The 27,500-nt window shown below is 42.3% G+C and overlaps 1 protein-coding gene across 1 annotated transcript in view; it reads left to right on the forward strand.

The window, feature by feature from the left end:
- Nucleotides 1-972: 972 nt before the first annotated feature.
- The window catches only part of MYO19 (myosin XIX), a 1,187,636-nt gene continuing 1,161,108 nt past the window's right edge, over nucleotides 973-27,500 (forward strand). Inside the window, exon 1 of the mRNA XM_044054569.1 lies at nucleotides 973-1,071. The gene's annotated coding sequence lies outside the window, so the exon portion shown is untranslated. The remainder of the gene's footprint in view (nucleotides 1,072-27,500) is intronic.

Consider the following 27,500-nt stretch of genomic DNA (forward strand, 5'->3'; position numbering starts at 1 on the left):
TGAAATGTATTTTGGGAAGAAGGAATGAAAGCAAGAAAAGATGATGTTACCAAGGCAGGTCCCATCGTCTGCCATTTTGAGAGAAACACATTAAAATTGTAAAAGAAGCACTTGGAGTTATTTTGATGCATTAAAATTGCTCAAAAACAAAGATACAATGAAAAACTTTTATTTCTAAGGTGGAATTTTCCTTTAAGAGCAGGTGCAGCACAAACAGCTTAAGAGAAATCCTTGATCCCAAACGCTGATGACTGCATCCCACACCCAACTGCATCCCACACCCCAGGGGAATGAATGATGTGGCAACCAGGGACAGAGGAGGGCTTGATAGTGAGAGACTGGTAGAAAAAGTGGGGAAAATGTGAAGTAAAATGATGCAACTATAAAGTAATACTTCATAAATGTTTACTTAGCATTTTTTTTGGACAGTGTCATGCTAATGAATGCAGTGTAATAGGGATGAATTAAATGTCCCGGAAGCAGGTTAGTTGCCACTTATTGGTCTTTTTGGAGCATGCTGATTTGAATCTGGAAGCATACCTCTTAAATGTCCAGAACTTTGCAGAATGTCCAAATTTGTGCCTCATTTGGTCTGTTTGTTGTAAAAGTTGTGATTTGGCAAATCATTGACGTTTGCAGTTTCTAAGTGGCAGATACAACTTTCATAATTTCATATCCTTAAAAATACATGCCAACACAAAAATGCTTTTTCCCATCACTTTGTGTTTATAAAAGCAATATTTAACTCTTGTCATTGTTTTCCTTTTTTGTCCATTGATTATATCTGGCTTTGTTCAGTATTCTTGAGCAAAGATAGAGTGATATTCTTTGAAGAAATACACTGTTTGCGTAATGTGGAAGCACTTTGCCTTTTGTGGTATTAGTGAGTAAAAGTTTTAACATAATCAGAAGACTTCTAACAGTGTATCAAATCAGTGACTGAAGAAATTATTTTTTCTTTACTGTAGATCACAGCAATTGGTTGGTGCGTCAGTTCAGACATACTTACTGGAGAAAACACGGGTGGCATATCAGGCCCCTAGTGAAAGAAACTTTCATATATTCTATCAGGTAAATATTTAAGCCAGTTTGCAAATACAGAAGCGAGAACATTTAATGTTGGGAAAGACAGCTCTCTATCATTTGTTGCAAATGAAGACTAGTAAATGCAATGTGGTGCTGAGCTTTGGGCGACTAATTCAGTTCCTGGTAGATTGGCTTGTTACTAGGAAAGCTGTGCGTGGCTGTGGTTGGAGTATGTGCTCTTTCTTAATATGTTTTTTTATTTGAACCAAGGGACTATTTGATCTAAATTTAAACTTTCTGTATTGTATAACTTTTAGAATTTCCTGTATTATGCCCTCATTGACAATATTTTCTCTTATTCCTTTGTTAAAGGGTACCTATATATGTTATGCTGATACACCAAGATGATGCATCATAGGCTGGGAGAGCTCTCCAAGTCCTTGTGCATCCAGTGGTGTTTTGTGACATAGTTATGGTCTTAATACAAGTATTTGTCCTGGAAATGTTTACATGTTCTCCTGCTTAGGAATCAAAACATTTGCATGTTCTGTTGGTGTTCAGATCACTGACAAAGCTGCACACCAGTACAGTCGCATTCCTTCTCATTTACTGAAGTTAACCTTAGTGACTATTTCCATTTAACACCATATTCAAGAATAAATAAGCACATTCTTCCCATTTGTACTACCTTGTGATACAACTGTGGATCTGCTACACACTGGCCTCCCTTATCCTTTAAGACTCCAGGTTTGACACCATAACGAGTGTAATCATGTACAAATGTCTCTTTTGCTCTTAAGAAATTCACCAAGAATATCTATCAGAAAAGCTTAAAAACAGTGGAAAATTATGTACCATCTGAACTCAGTCCAGTTCCAATTCTGCTGTTTTTCATCTGTGAAAATTATCTTTCTAACAGAAGTTTCTAGCATTTTTCAAAGCAGGAGAGCACACCAATAACTGCCGCTGTCCTTGCATTCCTTAATCTTATCCTGAAATTTTGCTAAACTTGACTAACTTGCAGAACAATTTAGCATCTCTTCAGATCAGTTGCATGTCCGGAGTTAATCCACAAATACTGAAATTTTAACTTTCTCCTTTTTTATTTTGTGATCCTACTCCTGTCGTGATGTCCTGGGCTCCAAATGTAATGAAAGGAAGTGAAATAGTGTCATGAATTTTATCTCTAACCTTACAAGGGATATCTGTAGCCTTTAGTAAATCAGCATGTTCTGTTGTAAATACAAAGTCTAGCAGCACTAACACCATCCTGTCAAAGGCCTGCTGCAACCAAGCTCACTTTACTGAAAATTTTTTGAGTATTTTATCAACAAGCCAGAATTCATGAATAAATACCTATTGCATCCTTTTCATTTCTACCACCTCATGATGTAACACTGGATCTTAAGGATTACCAAGTCATTCTGCCTTGCTATAATTCCATACTGATTATGCTCAGCCAACTGCCACCTTCTTTTGCTATAACTGTTATAAAGTTAAATATTCACCTAGCACTGGAATTGGCCTACAATAAGGCAAGCTTGAATCTTTGTGCCATTTTGTTTTTTGTCGCTGTCACAACTGCCTCCTTCCAAGGCAAACAAATCCCATTAGTATCTAATGTTGTTATTGTGTCTTTCAGCTTTTCCTGGTTAGGGGTTGCCACAGCGGAACTCCGGTCCGCTAATTATTGGCAGTAGATTTTTACATGCCGAGTTGCTGGCCTTGACGCACAACCTTCAACGAAGGTGCGCCCATTCACGCATGTCTCCACACAGAGGACGTTCTAGCTGAGAATCGAACAAGACAACGTCTTACTGTGAGGCGACAATGCTACCGCAGCACCAACACCGCAGTAGCCCCATTAGTATCTAATGTAGCACTGCAAAATAAAACACATTTTGGGATTAAACATTCTTTATAAACTGTTCACAGTTCTGTTGGTGTGTTATTGCCTGGGATTTTACTTGACCTTATTCTTGAGAACATCAGTCAACGCTTCTTGGGAAATAATTACCATAATGGTCTCTGCTTCATATTGAGCTAATCGGAGTAATCTCAATCCTGTTGAGCATTAAAATATTATGATCATTTCCCTTACTGAGTTTGTTTATTGCAACTGTTTATAATGTTAAAATTTGTTCTGATGTCATTACTGGGCTGTACTAAAATGAGACCCATTTTTGTTTTTAAACCAGCTATAATCCTTTTTCTTTTGCTGCCTTAGGCTTACTGCTAATGTTTTCTAACATTCTGGTGAATTATAACAATTTTTCACTTGACACTTTAACTGATATTTTTTGCCCACACCCCCCTCAGTCTTGCTTTATCCTTCCCATCTCCCTTTGAACTGTTGTATCTCCTTTGTACAATGTATTTTGCCACTGCTTTGTAAAATTTATGTAACTCCAACTTGTCTCATTTGTTTTGAATATTTAATCGGTCTTTACTTATCTGATTAGTATGATATTTCAGTTTTCATTCTTACTGTGAGCCTGTTCATCTATTACATTTTGCATATACTGGCACGTACTATTATCTTTTAACATGTCGAGTCACACGTATTAGCTTGAGCCTCTTGTTTTAAATAGCATGTAGGGAACCACTAGTGCTATTTTAAAAAGAAAGAACCAGTGTATCCAAGTAGCATTTGATGGGCGCATCATTTTAGACCATTTTTGGATGTGGTTTCACGTCCTTAACTAAATAAGCTTTATATAACCACTGAGCATGTTTAGCAATATGAGATCTAATGCTATATTACTGGAGAATCATGTATATTGTGCAGATTCTGAAGATAAGCAGTCACTTGTAGCCTCCTGTGTGAGGTGTAATGTAAGCCCTAATCACTTGCTGACATCAGCACCACTTGATCTGAAGTAGTTAATTTCATTTGATCTTCAACCTGTGGGTTTTGGATCCAAATCGGATCAGACACGACTGCATTTTCCAGCTACTGATCCGAGCCTTCAGCTCCTCCCCTTACCCATAATGCCCCCTGTTTCTTTCCTCCCTTCAGGTCTCATTTGCCACTAGTGAAGCAACAAGTGTAGTCCGAGCACTTAGCATAGTTGGGAGTTTTTTGTGAGTAAAATCTGATAGTTTTTTTGCTATTTCCTTCACTGATTTCTTCCTTTACCATTTCGGGAGGTCGTCGGCACACAAAAAAAAAATGTATTTTTCAGTTTCTCCTTTCAGTCTTTCCTATTGAGTGTGTGTGTGTTGGCCCGGTTTCTTTTAGGGATGTCTGAAGGTTTCCGTAATTGCAGAGACTGTGGCCATAAGCTTTCCCCAGCAGATGGCTGCACCCTTTATGTATGGTGCCTTGGAGCAGCACACCTTCAGACCTCCTGTCCTATCTGTGCTGGGTTCACCCCCAGAGCACTGAAGGACAAGAAGGACAAACTGATTCTGAAGGGGCTACTTTCCTCCTCAGGGACAGTAGTTCCTCCTTTCCTTCCCGCAGGAACAGCAGTAGCTGCATCTCCTCCTCCCTGGCCTCTGGGACTCGAACTCCTGCCAAGTCTGCTACCAAAAGTAAGGCACCCAACTAGGCCTGGGTCTCCTTAGCTAAGATATCCCAGATTTTCCCCTGAGCCAGAGGAAGCCCCTGTCTGGTCCCCAGTTAGGTCCTTACCCCACTGGCTTACTAGACCTGTTTCGATAGATGCTTCTTCGCAATCTACCCAGAGCTTGAGCAAACCAGAGATGGACAAGATGATGTGGAGGCTTATCTGCACCCAGATTCAGATGGGGCCTTGCTGGCACCCTCTCCCGCTGGAGGGGCTAGCTTGCAACCTTTCTTTACACCTATAACTCCTTCTTTGATCTGACCTTCGGTTTCTGAGTCCTTGGGTCAGAGAACCCCCTGTGGTTGAGGGGTCGGCACCGATGATCCCATGTACTTAGATGCCAGTCGTTGCCTTGAGTGTGTCAGATCTGACTGGTTCTGATACCAGCTTTCGGAGCTGTAGTGTCTGGGTCTGATCCGAGGGAGTGCTGTCTGCTTCGAACGTTTCAGAGTGCAGTATCCTTCTCGGCATCTCTACTCCTAAAGCCTCTGCTCTGACTCCCCTGTCGGGTCAGAGGTGGACTGCCCCCACTGGTATCTCCCAGGAGGTTCATTCCCCTTCGGCCTTTGCCATGGTGGAAAGGGTTTTCTTCGTTTAGAGTTCCTTGACCATTTCATCCTCAGACTCCATCCAGACCTCCTCGGCTTTGGGTGGGGTTTCGACCATCTTGCCCTCTCCGGGACAGCCCGTGTCCATCCTGCTTCAGGAGGTTCCCTGAGGAGGTACCTTGCAAATGGACGTGTAAGAGGAGGCACTTGGACTCTCCTTTAGCGTCCCTCACCAAAGACACTGACTTGGAGGAGAGGGAAGATTCCCCAAGGTCAACCCCCCAAGGATGTCTTCTTTGGAGACCTCATGGAACTCCTCCGCCAGAGGGGGGGGTAGTCTGCCCCAAAACTGACCTCGGACAAGTCAGTGTTCCTGGAGGCTTTCGGCACGGGCCCCTCTACCTCTTGGGTGTCCCCTCCTGTGGATCCTTTAGTGGATCTTATAACATCTAGGGCATGGAAGGAACCGGACACTGTGGAGCCTATCCTGATGTGCCCGGACAAGGTCTTGAGTCCCCTATCAGACAGGATGTGCTAGAATAAGGGGTCCCCAGTGGATGCTTTGGTTGTGCCAGCTGCCACTAAGAAGTAGCTCATGCAGGAGAGCTCCACAGTTCACCCTCCTGATAGTCAATCAAGGGCGTTGGACCGTTTTGGGAAGCGGGTGTATACGTCAGTGACCTTCTCGGTAAGGGCGCTGAACTGCATGGCGCACATCATTCATTTACAGCGAGATTTGGTCAAAGAAGTTGCTGAGTTGACCCTAGAGTCCATGGCGGAGGACAAAAAGTTCTCTGTGCAAATGGCCACTCTTAAAGCAGTTTTGAATACATCCATGTGCCTGCTCTCCCACTCTACGGAGGGAGCCGCAAGGGCTGCTGGGATGGTTTTTGCCATCAGGCACCATGCCTGGCTCCAGCTTTGTCAATTCTTGGAACCCTTTAAGGCATTATTTACAAATACCCCTTATGATGGTCCTTCCGTTTTTGAGAAATCTGTTACTCTGGTCCAGAGTGAGAAGGATGGGAAGACACTGCCATTGGAATCAGTTTTTCCCCCCTTCAAAGATCCTTTTCCAGGAATCAGCGAGGGACGAAGATATGGTTCCGGAAGTCTCTGGCATTTTCCCGGGACACTCGGGACTCTCCTTCCCCCCAGAGGCAGAGGGGGTTATGACGGATTCCGCTCTAGAGGCAGGAGGAGTCCTAGAAACTTTGGGTCCCAAGAACCCTTTTCAGAGAAACCCGAGCAGCAGCCCTGAAAGGTTGCCCGACTGCTCCTCTCTGGAGGCAGTTGGGGGTCACCTGTCGCTACACCCAACAGCATGGGAGTCAGTTACAAGAGATCTCTGGGTGTTGCGAATTATATCCAGAGGATATTTCATCCCATTCAAAGAACCACCACGACTGAAGAAGCACCTCCCAGATATCCCACCTGCGCAAAGGGAGGAAGTAGCACTAAAATTAAAAAAGCTGCTAATCAAACGGGTCATCCAACCTGTTCCCCCCAGACCAATCCGGATCAGGCATTTACTCCAGGTTCTTTTTAGTGCCGAAGAAAACGAGGACCTCAGACCTATCCTGCATCTGTCCATCTTGAACCTGTCTGTAACCAAAATGAAATTCTGGATGATCATTCTTCTATCCATTCTGCCCTATCTGCAGGTGAATGATTGGATGTGCTCGATAGACCTCCAGGATGCAGGCTACCACATCAAGATTGAAAGGCGCTCTGAGATTCCTCCGCTTCCGGCTAGGAGCCATTCATTATGAGTTCAGAGCCCTTCCCTTTGGTCTCACCTCAGCCCCCAGGGTGTTTACCAAGGTGATGGAGGTAGTTGCGGGTCACCTGAGGCTTCAGGGTATTCAGGTCTTGCCATACCTGGACGATTGGCTCTTTGTTACCCCTTCCAGGCATCTACTTTGTCATGCTAGGGACTTTTTTCACCTAGTAAACAAACTGGGCATCACCATAAACCAAAACAAATCTTCACTGGCCCCAGTTCAGGTTCTAGATTTCATCGGGGCTCGGTTGAACACCGTTCAAATGAAAGTTTTCCTCACCCCTGACAGGATATGCAGTTTGAAGATGCACGTCCTGTATGTCCTTCAGGTCCAAGTTCTGATGGCAGAAGCAGTTCTAAGAGCATTGGGCTCTATGGTGGCCACAATCAACCTGTTACCGTTAGCACGCCTTCATATGCGAATTCTCCAGTAGAATCTCGCATTTCAGTGGTCCCAGTTAGATCTTCCTTTGTCTCATAGCATTCGAATTTCCCATGTGTGCAGGGACTCTCTGGTTGGTGGATTCAATCCCTGGACCTGCTGAAGGGACTTCCTTTTCTGGCCTTTCCCAAAGCCACGGTGACCACGGACACCTCTCAGCTGGGGGGGAATTGCTTGGGAAGGACAGTCAAAAGCATGTGGTCCCCATCCGAGAACAATTGACATATCAACATCCTGGAGATGAGAACGATTCTTCTAGCATTTCAGGCCCTTCATGCTAGTCTTCCTCTAGGAACAATTGCAGTTCAGATGGACAATATGTCAGTGGTCTGGTATATCAACAGACAAGGAGGAACCAGACCTTATCCCCCTCTGTCATGAAGCCATGTGTGTGTGGGAATGGGTGGTATCTACCAGCCGTTTTCTGGTGGCAACGCACATTCCGGGACGGTCCAACATTCTAGTGGACAGGCTCAGCAGATCTATCCTGATGCCTTATGAATGAACTCTGAATCTTTCAGTAGCAGAACAGATCTTTCAAAAGTGGGCTCATCCTTGCTGTGTTCTCTTCGCATCTACTTCCAGTGCGAAATGCAGCAAGTTCTTCGCTCTGAACCCCCCTCAGGGGGAAGCCTCCAGAGACGCACTAATTCACTAATTCATGCTTGGCCTCCTGGACGACTTTCTGCTTATCCTTCTTTACCCCTCATGTTGAAGTTTCTATAGAAAGCTCACAGGCTGAGGAGCACTGTGATCTTCATCGCCCCATTCTGGCCTCGCCAAGTCTGGTTCTCCCTCCCTATGGTCTCGTCTACTAGTTCCACCATGGATGTTGGATCCAGTTCTGGATCTCATCTCTCATCCCTCAAGGATTCCTCATCCAGACCTGGACAGTCTGAAGCTCACTGCTTGGCTGCTCCAGTTCCCATGATTGTTAGGACTCCTGGTTTATCTTCTCCTGTTAAGGATATTTTGGTGGCAGCTCACAAGTCTTCCACCAGAAAGGTGTATCGTAACAAATGGAAATGTTTCTCTATATGGGCCTCACAGCATGCCTAGGATCTTTTCACAGCTCCATTGTGTGCAGTACTAGACTTTCTGGTGGGAATTTTTTGTCAAGAGGCCAGTTTCTCCACAGTGAAAGTTCAATTGGCTGCCATTTCTAATTTTCATGTGGGGGAAAACATGTCTTCTTTAGCTTCAAAACTTTGCAAGTCCTTTCTTAAATGTACCTTTCTACTTAGACCTCCAGTTAAGGATCCTATTCCCCTCCGGGACCGTACCCTTGTACTCAAGGCGTTAAGTCTCTTCACCTTTTGAACCAGCAGCTTTGTTAGATTTACAGTATCTATCTTGGAAGACTGCCTTTTTGGTGGCTATTACTTCTGCCAAGAGTGTGTCAGAACTTCAAGCTCTTTTCATCAAGCCTCCGTATGTGATATTTCATAAAGATAGTTTCCTTGCGCACTAACCATTCCTTCCTTTTCAGAGTAGCGTCAGAGGCAAATATTAACCAGACTATTAATCTACCAGTGTTTTTCCCAAATTTTTAAAATAAAGGGGAATATAAACTGCATTTGTTGGATGTTCATAGGCAATTGAGATTTTACTTGCACAGAACTAAAGCATTTTGTCAAGCGTATCAATTGTTTGTTTCTTACCCGAGACCTTTCCTAGGGAAACCAATTTCTAAAGTGACAGTTGCTTGTTGGATTTCCCAGTGCATTATTCGAGCATCCTCCGGGTCAGGTAAATGCTCATTCTACCAGGTCTGTGGCTACTTCAGCTGCCTTTTGGTCTACAGTGTCGCTGGATATTTGTTCTGCAGCTACATGGTACTCATCTCATACTTTCATTTTGCGTTACAAATTGGGTATTGTCAGGGAACAGGGCATCCGTTGCCTCTGTGGTGCTCCAGAATATCCTTCCATGAGGGGCTTCCCAGGTGTTTGGTAGCTGGGGACTCTTTCCCACAGGTTGAAGATCAAATGAAGTCAAATACCTCAGATAAAGAAGTTATATACTCACTACGATGTTCCATCTGCATAGTTGTACTTCATTTATATTCAACCCCCTGCCCCTTCCCTGACCTTGTCACTTGGGTATTGCCAATGTAGGAGTATGAATACCTCAGAATTGCTCTTGGTCAGTCTGGGAGTTTAGTTTTTTTTTTTTCGGGCTGCCAGTAAGGATGGGGTCTTGGATAGAGTATGGGTTACATAATTAGCAACTCGAGGGAGGAAGGAGGCAGGGGGCATTATGGATAAGTGGAGGAGATGTGAGCTCAGAACAATAGCTGGAAAATGCTGCCGTGTCTTATCTGATTCGGATCCGAAACCCACAGGTTGAACATAAATGAAGTACAACTACTCAGATGGAACATTATGGTGAGTACATAACTTTTTTATAGTCTACTCTTGTAAATACAATCCAGTACCTTCCTGCACAAAGATAATTATTTTCCCATTTTTCGCCTAAATTCTAAGTAATTCCTTAAGGTAAAACACTAACTACCGTAATGAATGAGATTCCTGTGTACTCCTTTGTCCCAACGAAGTACCATTTAGTACTACCAGACATTTTCTAGAAATTGGTAGCACCACTCCTTTTCTCCATTCTCCTGCAAAGATTACTTTTGCTCTTTAAGATCAATGGGCCCTTATCAAGGCACCTGTTTCTAGATTATTTAAGTTCGTCTAGTGAAAGCGACTACCTACAGTTCAAATTCCTAAAGACAACTAATTGTTCTATTCTTTGACTGGATTAATTATAATTCATTAACATTCCATGTGATAACGCTTATTCTTTCTAAACTTTTATTCTTGTCTGGTTTGGGTATCTTGTTTAGTGCATTCTAAATGTGATATTTTCCTTTTGAATTAGAGTGATACTCCCAAAATATAATATGACAAATGGACTCTTGACCCAGTTATAATTAAGAATTGACAACCCACCGAGGAAAATATTTGCAAGAAAAAAAAACTTTGAGAACCATACATTTGGCATAAAAAAAAACAAGATCAGAGAAAACCTAAGCACTGCAGAAAAGATGGTCTGCCGAGCTGGATGAACAGTTACCCATCAGTAGTTAATTTAAATGTCTTGTAGGAGTGATTTGTGACAGACTGGTACCAGTAAGAGTGAAAGGGAAGGTCTACAAGAGGGTAGTGAGACCATCTATGTTGTATGGGTTGGAGACTGTGGCATTGACAAAGAGGCAGGAGTCTGAGCTATAAGTGGCAGAGTTAAAGAAGTTAAGATTTGCACCGGGTGTGACAAGGATAGACAGGATTAGGAATCAGTATATTAGAGGGTCAGCTCAGGTTGGACGGTTTGGAGACAGTCAGAGGCAAGATTGTGTTGGTTTGGGCATGTGCTGAGGAGGGATGCTGGGTATATTGGGAAAAGTATGCTAAGGATGGAACTGCCAGGTAAGAGGAAAGAGGAAGGCCTAAGATGAGGTTTATGGATGTGGTGAGAGAGGACATGCAGGTGGTTGGTGTGACAGAGCAAGATGCAGAGGACAGGAAGAAATGGAAACAGATGATCCGCTGTGGTGACTCCTAACAGGAACAGCCAAAAGACAAGAAATTAATTTAAATGTCTTGCTAGGTGTCCTACATGTTTCTTCTGGTCAGTCCCTCAACTGTATTGATTGCTCCACTTCAAAAGTATGTTTGTTTTGATTACAGTTATCCATTATATTCCAGCATTGTATAGCCATTCAAGTTTATCCCTGCAGAGATAGTAAGGGTTCCCTTCACCATTCTCAAAGCAGCTTGCCCAGAGATTAAAAACAATTCACTTCTATTGTATGCATATTTTAAAAATATATATAGTTTTCCTCTGGCTGTGTCCCTATAATTGACTTGCTTCTCTCTTAAGGTCTCTAATTCTGCTAACACAAGTGCAAATTTGACTTTAAAATCTTGATTTTCATTCTAACTCCTCTGTGGCCCCAACATGAGAATTCCTAGCATCCAGCATTTTTTCATCTCTTACCATTGCTTCAGCAGTAGAACTAACAAGTTGTGTTCTCATTTTTTTGAAAGTTTCCATTAGCTTATCCCATGATTCGTCATCACTTACCTTCTAATGTTCCTGTTTGTGCTGGTCGGCCATGAACATTAGTGCTTGCTTATCACTCATCTTGTCCAGCCTCATGGTCAACAACTTCCCCAAGTTCAACTTTCCATACTATCTAGCCGCCTTCCCAGTTCTAGTCATTCAACACAATTTTCCTTCATTTTTTGCAGATGTTCTTCGTGTTTCACTGTTGCAGTCATTACATTTGGGTAATCTGCTGGCAGGTTGCCCTCAGTCAGCCTGAATAACAAAGTCTTGGGTCTTGCATCAGTTGCTGTCTCCTCTTCCATGACGTCAGTTCATCAGGGGTATAAAGCATGCAGCCGACGCCATTTTAATCGGTCTTTTTTGCCACGCTGTGCCCGAAGCATAAGCAATTAGCAAGTGCTGGTCATCCGACTCCTGAAATTTTCGTTTTTGAGTTTCAGAACTGAAATCTTCAAACTAAAGCTACGTACCCCGTTGGGGAAACTTTTTTCTTGCTCCTTACTGATGTCAGTAAAAGTGAATTGTATTACTTGTGGGAAGCAAATACCTCATAAGGGTTTTCATTTGTACTGTATTCCTTGCCTAGGCCCTGACCACAGCGTGCCTTGCTGTCTGTTTTGTGCTAAATTTAACCAATGCACTATTAAGCGTCTGTATATTTTTGCTTCTAAATACTTTGGTTCAAGATTTAACTATCCTGAAATGTCGTTGGTTAGCAATACAACTACCGGAATTCACAAAAAATGCTAAGAAAAAGACAGACCGAGGTCCAAAACAGACGACGAAGCTTCTCCTAAGCAAGTCGCCGGTTCGCCATTACTCAGTGAGGTGCTTTCGCAGCCCCTGATGCCAGCTACATTTGAGTCGCAGGCCTCTACCGAGACCCATTCGGAGTCAGGTATGCCTCGAGATTCTTCAACTATTGAACCTGCGAATGTCTCTCCCTTGGATGGGTCCGGAGCCGCTGAGCAGGCACCGGCTTCTGAGGGTGTTTTCAGGCCTAAAGATTTGTATATTAAACTGACGCCATCATCAAAAACAAGGCCAAAACCAACTTCTGTCTTAAAAAAACCAACGCATGAGCCACGTGCTCATGCCTCTGTGCCAAAAAAACAAATGATCAAAATGGCTGAGAATTTAATTACCTTGATCCGGGGTTCCCAACCCCCTCCTGCTAAGAGGCCTAGGCAAGGCACTGATTATGAATCTTCAGATCAGGTTTCCATTTCTTCTGATTCCGCTTCTGATCAGTAATTTTCTATTCCCCCTTATGAGGACTCTGATGCAGAAGAATCCATCCCTTCCGTTTCTCCTCCTGAGGATTTTTCTTTTGGAGAGACTTTGCATACCTTAAGGGAACATTTTCATTGGGAGAGTCAGGATTTTTCAGAATCCAAAAAGAGGCTTAGGGATTTTCTTCTTCTTCCTCAGCATAGGCCTTTGGCTATACCTCCTGTTTTAGACATTGTTGATGATGTTTTCTCAGAATCCAGCATGGCTCCTGATTCCCTGCCTCCGGCTCCTAGTAAGCCAGACAGATATTACAGGGTTCCTGACTCCCACAAGTTTCTTTTCAAAAATCCTACTGCTGACCCTGAAACAATTTCAGGGTCCCAAGGGTGTTAAGGCTTGTACTGCTTAAAATCCTACCCCTTCTGATAGAGACTCCAGGGCGCTGGATAGATGGGGTAAGAAGGTTTATACGTCTGCATCCCTGGCAATCGGTGCTTTAAACTGTCAGTTTCATATGCTTAAATATCAACAGCATGTCATGGGCTTACTGAAACAGAAAATGATGTTGATTTCTGATTGTGTGGAAAATAGTTACAGGATTTATTGCATTCAGCTGAACAAGTTGGAAAGCATAATTTGCAATGTGGTTTTGATTCCTTGGAGGCCTCTTGCAGGGCCGCCATAACTGGATCTGATAAGAAGGCATGCTTGGCTCAAGGAGCAAAATCTGCCTGATCATGTTAAAGCTAAATTGCTGGATGCTCCTTTACAGCAGGCCAGTCTGTTTGGTAATAAGGCAGAAGTTGTTTTGAAAATGATGGAAGACCCAGCTAAATCCATGCAAACTGTAAAAGATTTCTTGTAAGTGCAGCCACCCAAGTTCAGTAGGCACTGGCCTAAGAATTGGTCCTTTCCAGTACCCAACAGAGCCACTCGGGTCAAAACCAGACACTCCCAAGGGCTCCAGGTTTCAGTCACAAGGATCTTAAAGGATAAAACAATGGGGTGCCTCCACCTCCAAATCGGGAAGTAGCAAAGCACCGCCCTACGGTAAACAGTCTCAATGACTTTCCTCTGCCATTTCCAAGTACTTATCTTTTGGCAGCCCCTTTGGGGGGAAACTAGCACTTCATGCTCAAAATTGGCATCTAATTATCCAGGACAAGTGGGTCTTAAATATAGTATCCCAGGGGTACAGATTTCATTTCCACACGTTGCCAACTCCAAACGGATGGCCAGCTCTGCCTCCAAATCAGTGGGCAGAGGCCCAGAAACAAGTCATGTCCCTCATGGATATGGGGGCTATTTAACCAGTACCAGAAAAGGAAAAAGGACAAGGTTTTTATTCAAGACTTTTCCTGGTACCCAGAAAAGACAAATCATGGCGTCCAATTCTGGACTTATCCATTCTAAATACTTTCCTGGACATTCCAAAATTCTAGATGCTGACTCTACAACGGCTACTGCCTATGCTAGGCCAGAATGCTTGGTTGGTAACTCTAGACTTGGAGGCTTACCTGCATATCCCAATCAGGGAATCTTGCAGAAGATACCTCTGCTTCAAAGTAGGCTCTTTGCATTACCAGTCCTCTGCACTGCCCTTTGGCTTATCTACTGCGCCCAGGGTCTTCACAAAGTGCCTGGCACCAGTGATTGTATTTTGCAGACAAAGAAACATTCAAATTTATCCTTATCTGGATGATTGTCTAATTCAGGCAGAGGACAAGGACACTCTTCTACAACATCTGGCATTTGTAAAAAGGCTTCTAGCATGCCTAGGGCACACCATAAATGAAAAAAAATCACAACTAGTACCCTCTCAAATAATTACATTCCTGGGTGCAAGCTTGAATACAACTGCCCAAATGGCTTACCTCATGACAGACTAACAAGTTCAATTGATAACATACTTCAAACAAGTGGCCACAAACCGAGCTATCTACAAGACAAATTCTGCAGGCTTTGGGGTTCATGGCATCCTGCATTCTGCTAATTCCATATGCAAGACTGCATACGAGGAAACTTCATAGGTACCTAAAAAGCTTATGGAGTCAACATTCACAGCCTGGTAACGATGATTCCTCTCATTCCTTGCCTGCAACAGGAGTTCCTTTGGTGGGTAGAGGCCTGTCACCAAAACAAGGGACTGTCATTCATTCTACCCCCTGCCACCCAAACCCTGACTACAGATGCATCAGACTATGCTTGTGGGGCCTATCTGGCAGGGAGATGCATTCAGGGCAAATGGAGCCCAAATCAAATGCACCTACATATCAACCAGAAAGAAATGCTAGCTGTACAGAATGCTCTGACAGCCTTCAAGGACTTCCTTCATCCAGGACAACTACCGATAAAGACAGACAACACCACAGTTATGTGGTACCTAAACAAGCAGGGGGGTACCCACTCCTCTACCCCCTTTGCAGACTAGCCATGGCCTTGTGGAACACAGCCTTGACTTTCCAAATACATCTACAAGCTCAATTCCTGCCAGGAAAGCAAAATACTCTGGCAGACTACCTAAGCCGAAATCTTATGGACCCACACGAATGGAAACTGGATCCACAAATCTTCAGCATGTTGACACGAAAATGGGGGAACCCAGACATAGATCTTTTTGCCTCTCCCCAAAACTACCATTTAGACAAATTCTGCACAAGAATTCATCACACTCTATCCTTCAGCTGGAAAAATGTATCAGTCTATGCCTTTCCTCCTCTGCCTCTGCTATCCAAGGTTTTACTAAGTCAGACAGGAAAAAACAAAAATGATTCTGATTGCTCCAGACTGGCCTAGTCAACACTGGTACCCACTTCTAAGGAATGTCACACCTTCCTCCGTGGTACTTGCCTCAAACATCTCATCTATTTGTCTCAGCAGATCTATCAAATTCTGCACACTCTGCTCTAAACTCTGAATCTTGCAGAATGGCTAATCAACTAATTTACCAATCACACCTCTCAGTAAACCTGTGATGGATGTCATTTTGGAGGCTAGAAGGCCTAGTACTAGAAAATCTTATGCTGATAAATGGAAGAGATTCTCTGCCTGGAACCAAGCACAAGGAATAACACAGCAATGCCTAATATTCCTCAGATTCTGCAATATTTAACTGAGATGCTTCACAAGGGCCTATCCTTTTCTATAAAAATCCATGCCTCTGCCATCTCGGCTCATTACAACACAGAGCCTCTCTCTTTTCTCATCCCCTGCTAAAGCAGTACCTCAGAGGGGCCAAAAATTTAAGACCTCCCAGGAGAGCACCAATGGGACCTCAGTTTTGTGCTGGAAAAACTCACCCTGCCTCCTTTTTAACCAGCTGCTACTGCAGACATAAAATTTCTTTCTTGGAAGACAGCTTTTCTTTTAGCAGTCACTTCAGCTAGAAGGATTTCAGAACTACAGGCTCTCATGGCAGTGGAGCCTTTCATTATCTTTTATCCGCACAGGGTGGCCCTCAAGACCAATCCTTCTTTTATGCCTAAGGTGGTATCCAGTGTGGCTCTTAACCAGATCATTCATCTGCCAACTTTTTTTCCCAAATCCGCAGAACAAGGGTGAGTAGATTCCGCATTCATTGGATGTACACAGACAACTAAGATTCTACTTAAACAGGACAAAATCTCTAAGAAAGTCTGAGCAACTACTGGTGGCATTTGCTGCAGGGGCATAGGGGAAGGCTATCTCAAAGCAGACTATTTCAAATTGGATAAGCCATTGTATTCATTTCTGCTACATGCACCATGGTAAACCTGTCCCCAAGGGGATCAGATCCCATTCCACTAAGGCTGCATCTACTTCTGCAGCTTATCTCAGAGGGGTTCCTACCAGAGACATTCTAGAAGCTGCTACTTGGAGCTCAGTCCATACGTTCACAAAACATTACCATTTACCTCTCTCTTTTCTAAATCCAGGGCAGGCTTTGCCACTGCTGTCCTGCAGGAACTTATAACTGCTCCTAATGCTATATAATTCCATCCTCCCATCCATAGCTTTGGGATTCTACCCAAATGTAATGACTGCAACAGTGAATACACTCTAACATCTACATTTATGGTAAGTATACACAACTGTACTTTCCAGTAACTGTGGGCCACTTGAATTACTGTAATTTTGAAAACTCTAGTTGAACTTGTTGGAGTAGCTCTGGAGTATGTCTTTTCACTACCAAGACAGAAGTCTACCTCTGCTTCCATTTTAGCTTTCTTGCTACTACAGTGCTATTGGTGTAGGCTTAGGCTTGGTTTTATTCAGTTAAAGGTAGAGGCTCTTCCATTTCCTATGATAAGGAAAACTCCTATTGGAGAAGGAATATGTCTGAATCTGGGTATTTGGGTCTGTCTTGCCTCCTTGCGGAGGTGCAAAGCAGAATGGTTTGGACATTTGTCCTCACTTCTAGTTGATGGGTTTGCCTTAGAGACACCTGTTCCAAGAACCTTCCAGGTGTTTGTCAGTGAGGTGAAACCTGGAAAGAGGAAGAAAAGGTTTGCTTTGTGAATCCCCTTGTTAAGGGTTCTGGCAGCTGAATGTCTCTGCCACATCCATTTTCTGCTTGCTGCATTACATTAAGATGACAAGTCTGGTTGCAGGTTCATTCTATCTTGATTCTTTCTCTGGGACGGCTCATTTAAGACTGGGGAGCTTGTACTTGTCCTAGTTTCCTTTTTTGTTGAAGGTCAGGGTTGCTTAGGTATAGCAGCCTGCTATGAGTTGAGGGACTGGTGGCCAAGTGGTACATGGATTTCTTCTCCAGTCTTTGGATAGTTCTGAAAAAACAACTTTTGCTTCAAAAGGATGCTTCTTTCATTTTGCGAGGCAATAATCTGTGGCATTTTAATGCCTAGTTAAGGTCTTTGTGTCCCCCCCGCCAAAGACTCAATTTATCTTCTGACCAAGTCCTGGGTTAGAGTCCATGATCCAGAAAGATTTTGGCTTGGGTATCTCACAGATGCTGTTCTTTGTGTGACCAGACCTTCATGAAAGCTTGTTTCTTTGTATTTGAGTTCCAGTTGAGATTCCTGGGTAGGTTTTTGGCCTTAGTTCCTTAGAGTGCAGGACTGAGGCTGTGGTGTCAAGAGGTTTAATTTCTCTTGCCTTATGGAGATCTTTCCCCTTTGTGGAACTTCAATGTCATGTTCAGCGTGCTTGATTATGCTCTGTTGGGTATGTTTTGCTGGTGGTGAAGGAAAGTATTTTTGGTAAAGTCTCCCTTTCTAGTGTTTTCCACCTCTGTCATTCCTACAAGTTTTCAAAAGAGATTGCTTTCCCTCCTGATTCCCTTTTAAGGGAGGAGTCTCTCCCCATTTCCACTTCTAAGAAGGTTGTCCACATCCTTGAGCTGGTCTTTCCTAATCCCAGTTTCTTTGGGGAGGGTGTAGGGTGAGTGAATTTTACTGTAAGTAAAGCCAGGTATATATTTAATATAACTAGTTAACAAGGGGGATACCTATTCATTATTGTTTTTGATTTGTAGGAGTGTGCTTGCTAGTGGGTGGGGGAGCAACTGACAGTCACATGGGAAAAGTATGCTTGTGTCAACCCAGTGACCTTACAGCATGCACAGTCATAGGCATTTGAGTGTCTCATAATGCAGGAGCTTGTGTGAAAAATGCTGAATGTTGAAGAGATTTGATAAACGTAGGTATGAAAGCACAGCAAGGATGATCTTCGTAGATTAGCTGCTAGAGAAATAGATGCATTCTTAAACTTTTCTGTCAGTTTTCAGTTGTTCCTTTACCACCGTTACCTTTTTGCTAATTTGTTTGCTTGTACAGGGTACCTCCTTTCCCAATCCCAAGTATTGCACCTCTTGTTTACCTTTTTTTCCCCCATGATTCTTGACCTCCTCCTATGCATCCACTTTGGCCTTCTTTTTTCTTCCTGAAATGGCTATACATAGTTGAGTACTCCATGCCTGTCCCATTCTCATAGCTTGTTGCTTATATTTGACCTTTCCATCCAGCCTGAGCATAATGCACTCTCCTAAAATTCCCACACCGTCATGTGTTCTTACCTTTCCCCAACTCTAAACCATACAATGACATCACTGTAGGTTAATGACACCTTTACCTAGACATCTCTGATCCCCCCTGCCCTATTTTGGTTAAGGATACATTCCGTATTATGTCCAGTTTGGTACAGTCCTGCACCAGCTAGCAGAACCTCACATAGTCTGTTTAATTCTGCTGTCCCTTTGTTGTGGAGCTTAGACTCTTCCTTTTTTATTCTAGTAGACTCAGATCCCCCATGAGTACTCCTCTTGTTACCCCACTCCTTTATCCCCCTATCCCTTCATCAGTCTACTTTTGCACCTCTTACGACAGACACTACTACCAGTCTGTGACACTTTCCTCTCTATTTGAGCCACCAGAGTACTTAGGTTCTGACCCTGACCATTTCCTTCATGGGGTGGTGTTCTTCCTCTGTGACTCTGCATCTGATGCATTCTTTAGCAGGTCACTGTTGTACATTCAGCCCTGCATAGCATTCCTGAAGATTCACTATCCAAGCAGCTTCATGCCCTGCCTCCACTTCAGACCCATGTTTGTCATACCAGCACTGTCCACCCTTCTCCCTTGCTTCATTTCTTGCAATTCCTTGTCTTCCTACTAAATTTCCTTGCATTGCTTAGCAATATTACACAGCCATATTGTGATTTTTGGCTTGGGCATTTCTCTCTGCTTTTTCTTGTCATCCTTTCTTCCGTGTTAGTATAAAGATGAAGTTAATGCAATATACTTTTAGTGCTGAGTACTGCTGTTCTTTCTAGGCTAAGATTCGGCCTATCCCCAGGCTTAGAGCTGTTCGTTATACTCCCCAATCCATCTGTTCTTAATTTGCTGCTTGGTGATGCATATAACAGTTCTGAAAATTCTTTGGCATATTAAATACAGGCAGATATGCTTACACAACGTAGGCCTGAATTCTGCTTATAGACCTAACAGAAGAATATCAAATTAATGAGGTAGGGGCACTATTTTAAAAGGGAGTCTCTTTTTTCAGGATGTTTAAGCATTTAGGGGTGGTTTGGCTAAACACTCACATTTTCAATGTGAACAGGTGCAAATGTTAAATTGCAGTTTGAATACAAAATATGAAAAATTTGCTGCAACAGTATTTGACACCCCCCCCCAAACATCCCTGCTGGTTTTATATACTGCTTTAAAATCGCCATCTCTGAGTAAGGGGAATTTTGGAATTCAGCACCCATACTTTAGTGTGTATGTTTGAGTACTGAATCCATGTGGCTTGAGCTTTAGTTTCTCCATTTGAGGCCCTAACAGTTTCAGTTAATTTACCCTAATGAGACAACTATAGAATTGTTTGATTGGCCACACCAGGAGGAAAAGGCAAATTTATAGGCACTTTTAAATCGCATCCTTGATTTTTTTACAGAGCATAGAAGGCAGGAATCCATCATTTTTGTGTGTATGTATAATTTTAGATATAGATATTTATAGATGAATCGCTAGATATAATGTCCCGTGGCCAAGGCATGCTGACTTCTGAAGTTCTCTGCTTGCTGAAGTCATGCTGGCCAATAAGCATCTCGTACCCAATGAGATGGGCTAATAGAAACTTCTCACATAAATCCTGTAAGGAAAATTGGACTTCATTGGGCCCCTTCCACTCCTGTTGCACTCATTCCTTGTACTGACGATAAGATCTTATTGTAAAACATTTCCCTTAAATTATATTTTATCATTTCCTTTCCATTTTATATAGTCTTATCTACTAGGTGCACAATGCAGTACCCACTGTTTTAAACCCACTTGCTTTTGAATTATTCAGTAGGAGTACCTAGTACTGATCTACAAACACCTTCTCTCTGTGGTGTAGTGAGGATTAAACACCTGACTATATCCTACACAGAGTTTAACTAATTGCTCAGGTGCTGGAAGAGCTGGGCTAGAGAAGGTGGGAATGAGCAACCAGTGCTATATTCCATCCGGGGGGGGGGGATTGGTAGTTGCAATTGACCAGTCGCTACCTTGCAGGTGTAGCTCTGCAGGCAACAGAGAGGCAGACCAGGCAGGTGAGCTTGGTTCAGTCAAGCTGGCAATGTTAGCCTTGTGTATGTGTGGAAGCACGCACTTGTTGATGAAGGTCATAACTGGTTCGCCTATGACTATGCGAGTGTTAACATCGGCCTTCAGTTGGTGAGATTAAGGCATAAGCATAAAAAGCCCGAGGCTGCAAAAGTGATTACTTTCAGTCAGAGGAACGGACCAGTAAATTGCAGGGAGCTGATGGCTGTTAGGCAGTAGGAAACTAAATAAATAAAACAGCAGTAAATGGATAAATAGAAAGTGTTTGTATTAGAAAAATAAAAGCTAATTTCAAGTTACTCTTGGAAAAAGCTAAGTGTATTATTTCTTATTGTAAAGTAACAGCCTTACAATTTAAAATATGAAGGCACTGTATAAGCTAACTTTCAGAAACTATTAATTATGTCAAGCAGTGCTAGAATTGCTTCATGCTTACAGAAACTATTTGATTAGAACTGAAATATATGTGGGAATTGCCAAAATCTTTTTTTGTATCATTTTTGCTCCTAGGCCTGCTGACCAACAAGCCTCTGGTTCACTATTCTGAAAAAAGTGAGGGCGATGTGTGCTCTTGCATTCTAGCAGTGATATCCTTTCACTTATGTTCCTAATCCCCCCCCCCCCCAGTGGTGATGCAAGTCCTCTCATTACTGCTAGGGCCACCTGTGTGCCCCTTTAGTCTGCATATTTATGCTACCCACATGCATTGACAAAGGGCCACTATGCCCATTTCATTCTCACCTTGGCTGCCCTTAGACTGCATAATAAACTTAACACTCACCAGCATGACCCTGTCAGTAGAGCCATTGAATAAACTTAATGAGAACCACATATGTTTGTCAGTGTCAGTACTGCAGTACCCTAAAGCTTGTACAGATTATATTCTGCCCAAGACAGTGGGTGGCCAGTCTCCAAAAGTGTCTCCACACATGCACCTAAGCTGCTGTGGCAAGAGCTCCAAAGGGAGAAATAATCAACCTGGGCACCAGAAATACTTAGTACTTTCTTGCCACCCTCAGGAACAGCACTCTTGGGCTTCTGAAGATTGGTAGACTTTGTCTTCAGTTGCTGAAAGTTCCCTTTGAGGAGCCCTTCCCACATGCACTTTTATTTTTGTTTGCTCTTGATTAAGATCGTACTTAGTCTCTACAGCATTTGTGTTTACTTTTTACCAGAAATGTCTCCTCATACAGGATATTTTAGCGAAGAATAATTCTCTCTTTTTGGGCACATTGTGGTAAAATGTGCTGCATTTGTACTGTTTCTGTTTTAGTTGAATGATTTGTGCATTTGTAGTGTGCGTTTAGTGATTGTGTACATGTTGTGACGACGTATTTGACCTTCTTTAAGCTACGTTTCCCATGGAAACGGTATTCCTCGAATTTGGGGACAAAAGTGTACTGTTTGTGTACTTAACTTTTGTGATTATTGGGACTGTCCTGGGGAAGGCAAAGTGCATATAGTGGTTGTGAACACTTACCTTCTGACAGACTCCATCCAGCTGAGCTAACTGTTCAACAGGCTTCTCTTGGCAGGAACATGGGTTCACTTACTGGTCTCATGGCCCCTTCACCTGCTGTACTTAAAGAAGGAAGCTACTAAGGGGCTCTTGCTTTACTGTGTGGCACACAGTGCCTCAGCTGTTAATGGGCAACTGCAGTGGCCATGGCTTGTTCTTCACACCACTCGTTGGTTTTCCCAGGACTCTAGTGTATTCCTTACTGCCACCATAGACCAAGGGTTAGTCACATACTCTGTAGCTTTTCCAGTGTCTTTTCTGGGCATGGGAGAGCCACCTTCTTTGGTCATAGTATTTTTTTCTTCCAGAGCTGTTTCTTCTGGAGACCGAGGTAAGAGACCTATTTCGCAGGTTGAAGTGCCATCATTCAATTATTCTCCATCTAGGGATATCCCTGGAAATAAAATTAGACATTCTTCTTAAACCAGTGTTTCTGTTAATAAAGATGAATTACTTACCTCGACTAAGGGATTATTGCAGGCTTGTATCTTCTGGAACAGCAGACAAATCTGACTTTACATAATGATTGCATTATTCCTGAGGATATTTTCAGAGTATTCTAGTAAGGGTAGAGACAGAGGTTCATCTGTGTTTTCATGTTTTTGACGCTGATTCAGAGAAGAGTGATTCCACAGTTTGTCCTATAGAGGAATTGGCCTTTGCTGAGATGGTGAACAGAATAAGTAGTTTATTTCAGTGGGAAGAGGTGTGTTCCTTTTCTTTATGGCGATGTCATGTTGTAAGTGGATGTATCACACACTACTATTTCTCCTATTATGCCAGCCTTGGAGGGTGTTTTAGTCAGCCTACACCAATACGGATGGTCAGTCTTCAGTCCCTGACAAGGCAGACAATTTTTTTTTTGTTTTGTTTTTTGAGAGTTCCTCAATCTAACAATTATTTTCTCATCTCAGGTCTGTCTTGGCAACTATTTCTATTCCAACTGTTAACAAGTTATTGGGGAATGCTAATCCTGCCCTTTCTGTTAAGGATGGTAAAGCCTTTGACATGTTTAGGAAGAGAGTATTTTCTTCTACTTTTAGCTGTTGTAATTTTGAACTACCATGTTTGTATGTTGAAGTGTATCGTAGCTTATGCTGACAGTTTGAGGATATTTTCTACCACTTAGAATTCAGAAACGGCTTACTTTCTGAAGGCAGCTATTGGTAATCTTAAGTTTATAAACCTTATTTGAAGAGTGTGTGATTGTGCTGAAACTGTGTCCAGGGCTCCAGCCACTATGATGAGGCATTTTGCCTGGGTGAGTAGTCAGTTTTCAGAAGAGGTTGTCTAAGATTTTGAATTCTACTTTGGCGAAGGAGGTTTTATTTGGTCTTTCTGCTGCCCACGTACTCAGTTTGAAAGATGTGAATTGATTCAGGGGGGTGCTCTTTTTCTTAAATTTACTAAACCCCCCGTTTTCTTTTTCCAAAAAATAAAATAAGCAATTGCAACAAGCTTCTGGCAAGCAGGGCACTAAAAGTGTCAGGAGGGATCTACAAGCAGGAATCCTTTCAGAAAAAGAAACGGACCTCCACTTCAGAATGACTATTCTAGTATCCCCCTCTGCCACTTTGTCAAATTTGTTTCAGAAACTGCCTGTCTTCCTGTTTGTCAGCAGATTGTCTCTGACAAATAAGTTCTGAGAGTACCAGTAGGGTTACAGATAGTATGTGGAAAACCTGCCTCCTTTTTGGGTATTCTTCCTCATGCTCCAAACCAGGCAACTGTTTCCTCTGATTTTAAGTCTTATTCTTTCCTTGGGGGAGAGGTCATAGAAACCAATACCTCAAAATAAGATGGAAGAACAGATTTCCCTGAATCTAGGGCTCCCTTTCTCTCTTCCAACCTCATGTTCACTGTTACAGATGCCTCAGATTTTGCTTGGGGTGCTTGTATCTATGCGGGCAAAAGTGCAGGGTCTTTGGAACAAAATAGATGGGCCAAAGCACATGCATGTAAAAGATGTTGGTTGTGATCCATGCTATAGAGTCTCCATCTGTGGTCCCCTGGACCTCCGCAGGTGATTACAGACAAAACCACAATGATTCTGTAACTAAATAGGGTGGTCTAAGTCCTTACCTTGTGTACAGGCTAGCTATGGTGACTTTGGAAGGTCACTCAAACGTTTTTTAACCCTTCAGGATTCCTGCATTTTGTCAGAGCAATGTATAGTATAGTAGCAGACCTGCTGTGCAGGACCAGGACACAGAGCCTCATGAATGTAAATTCAACAAGGGGTCTTCCAGGATTTTATCCAGTTGTGGGGAATATTTCAAATAGATCTTATTCTTTTAAAACAAACTAAAACAAATTCTGCACCAGGACTCCTTCCAGATGGGCCTGGAGAACAGATGCTTTTTCATTGCCTTGGATGAGAATGTTCCTTTATGCCTTTCTACTGCTTTCCAGGATCCTTCAGAAGATTCAGGAGGAGACTCCAAAATTCATTGTGGTGACTCCCTTCTGACCAGACAACAGCAGTTACCACAAGCTTCTTCATGTATTGGATCTATTTATGCAAGATAAGAGTTTGAAGCACCCCAGTCAGAGAATGCTGTAACTACCTCTATGATTCAGTTTCTATACCTTTTAAGCATCTTGTTTGAGGGTGTGCAGCTGGTACTGAAGGAGGCAGGAAAACCCACTACTAGGAAAATCTTATGTTAGTAAGTGGAGGACATTTTCTAGTTGGTGCCACTCTTAATAACCAGGACCCATTCAGGGGTTATGTATCACTGGTTCTTAAGTATAAGAGTTACTCTCCTTTGGTCTTTCTCATTCCTCTATAAAGGTTCATTTCTTGGCAATTTCCGAATGTCTGCCCATGGATCCTTTCTTTGGCCAAGTAGTTCTTGAGAGAGGTTTTACATTATAAACCATCTAGGACCCTAATTGGGGTCTTAACTTTGTGCTGTAAAAGTTAACTTCATCTCTCTTTGAACCTGATGATCAGGTTGATTTACAGTTTGTAGACAATTGTTACTTATTGCTCCAACATACACAAGAAGCATATCTGAGTTGCAAGCTCTTGTGGTGTATGAACCCTAATTGGTATTCTATCGCAATAGTGTTTAAGAACAAATCCCTCATTAATGAAAACTAGTAACAGAGGCCAAAGGTCGCTAGTATCCTCAGTATCCAATAAGTAAAAAGCAGTCGACCACCATGGCTGGATAGAAACACTAACAGTTTATTCAGACAAAACAATAAGCACTTTCACAGCAAAACCGCTTTTTCAGACCATTCAAAAACCTACAACAAACCATTCAAGTCACTGGAATAAATCATGTGACTTGAGCGGTTTTAGTCATTCAAACCAGGGCTCTTGTCCACTTGTAAGTCTAAAATCCATCTAAGTTCATTGTATTCTGTTATGTTCTTTAAGTCCCCTTCCCTCAAACTTGTATCAATCACCTCTAAAACAAATTTAAAACAATGGCTAGAACCAGAGTCACTAACATGGTTTGTCAGTGCACTACTTAATTTTAGATTTTTAATGTCATCATGTTCCAAAACTGTGTTAAGGTCCAATTAGTTTTTCCTACATAAAAAGCACTGCATTCTGTGCATTGTTCAAGATAAACAAAGTTGCTGCTTTTGCAATCCGCATAAAAATCAAACTGTATTACAGTCAGAAATCGGATGTACAATATGCAGAGTAGTCCAAATGAACTTGCAAGCGCTCCATGAGTGACGTGGGAAGGTTCCTATGTGATCAAAGCCTCTGTGATTAGCAGCTGTCTTGTTTGTAGTAACACAACTGGCACTTCAAAGATTTATTTTTAAAAGAAAATGTTGGTGTCCTATCCAGGATCTTACTGAGATACTGGTCCGCCATAAAAAATGACCAATACTTTTTAATATCACAGAGTACACTAATGTCGCTAGAATATGTTAACAAAATTCTAGGATCGTTACATTGTTTAGTTGAAACTGTCTGAAAATCATTACATGCATCTTCAGGAAAACAAGGTCTAGCTGATGTCTCCCTTAACTCATTCACTCTAGTGGAGCTCAGGAAGTTTGCAGTGCAACTTCCAATAGGTGGAGCCTAAGCCTTTTGACAGAATAAAATTGTCCTCTCATTTCAAACAAATGTTCTCATCTCTGGAACCGTAGGGGTTATGAATGAATTATAAATGGCAAACTCTTTAGCACAAACTATTTTTATAGTGGTAGTATTCTTTAGGTTCTAGGTCTTAAACTGAAATTTATAAGTCAGAGTAAATACAGTAACTATACATTTGTAATATTTTGTAAACATCTTGCAGCATCTCAGCAGCCACTCAAGTTATGCTCAGTGTCAGCAGCATTTTATTCCTCTAGCTGAGAGCTTTCATATGAGGCTAAGGATATCTGTCTTTTACTTGGTTGAGATATTTAGAAATATGTGAAAATTGGCTATATAAATTAATATCATAAAAACAGTTAATATCCAGTTACCTGCATTAGATGGGTCAAATATTCATGCAGCAGTTTGCCATTGTGTAAGCTTTGCAATGAAATCTTTTAAAACCTTGCACATAGCATGGTTGTGGAATATTGATGCTAATATGAGCAAACGATATTTCTGACTTGGAGTCAGTAGCAGTTAACTGCAGCTGCTCCTGGAGCCGTCACTTGATCGTACTCTCAGTCTCATTGCAAGAGTAACCCTACTTAACAGTTCATTAGTGATGGTGCCAAAAAGTCAACAGCTCATCATTATTATGTAGCCTCATGACTCTTAGGAACTGACCCTTCATTACATTTCTAGGAATATGCCTAGGGTGCATACTGTATGTAAGTATGTTGTTCTCTTTACAGGGTTTTATACATTGTTGTCCCTAATGCACCCAGCATATTTCTTATTGTGTATGTAAAAAAAAAAAAAAAGTGTTTTACCATTTATAACTAAACTTAAGGAAGGTGGTAGTATGTAAAAACTCAAATTCATACAATCATTGTGGCATTCCCTTCCATATCAGAAAGATGTCATTCACAAAGCATCTGTAATAATTAATGGGTTTACCTTTGAAAGGTTGAAAATCAACCTACCGAATGGCCCTTTGTGCAAACTGGAATGACGAAAATAGTCATTCCAATTTGCACCGAAGTTCGAAAATCAGCAAACTGAAAACCAGATTCACTGAGTTTCAAACTTCAATTCAAATACAAAGTGTAATGCAGGGGGGCTTTACACCCCCATGTGGGCCCCCACACCCCCCTACTTTATTATTATAACTCAGAGGTCGCACTACAGTGGGGAAAGG

Source organism: Protopterus annectens, chromosome 13.part0 (genome assembly GCF_019279795.1).
Source record: "Protopterus annectens isolate FY-2018-M chromosome 13.part0, PAN1.0, whole genome shotgun sequence".
NCBI classification, from domain to species: domain Eukaryota; kingdom Metazoa; phylum Chordata; order Ceratodontiformes; family Protopteridae; genus Protopterus; species Protopterus annectens.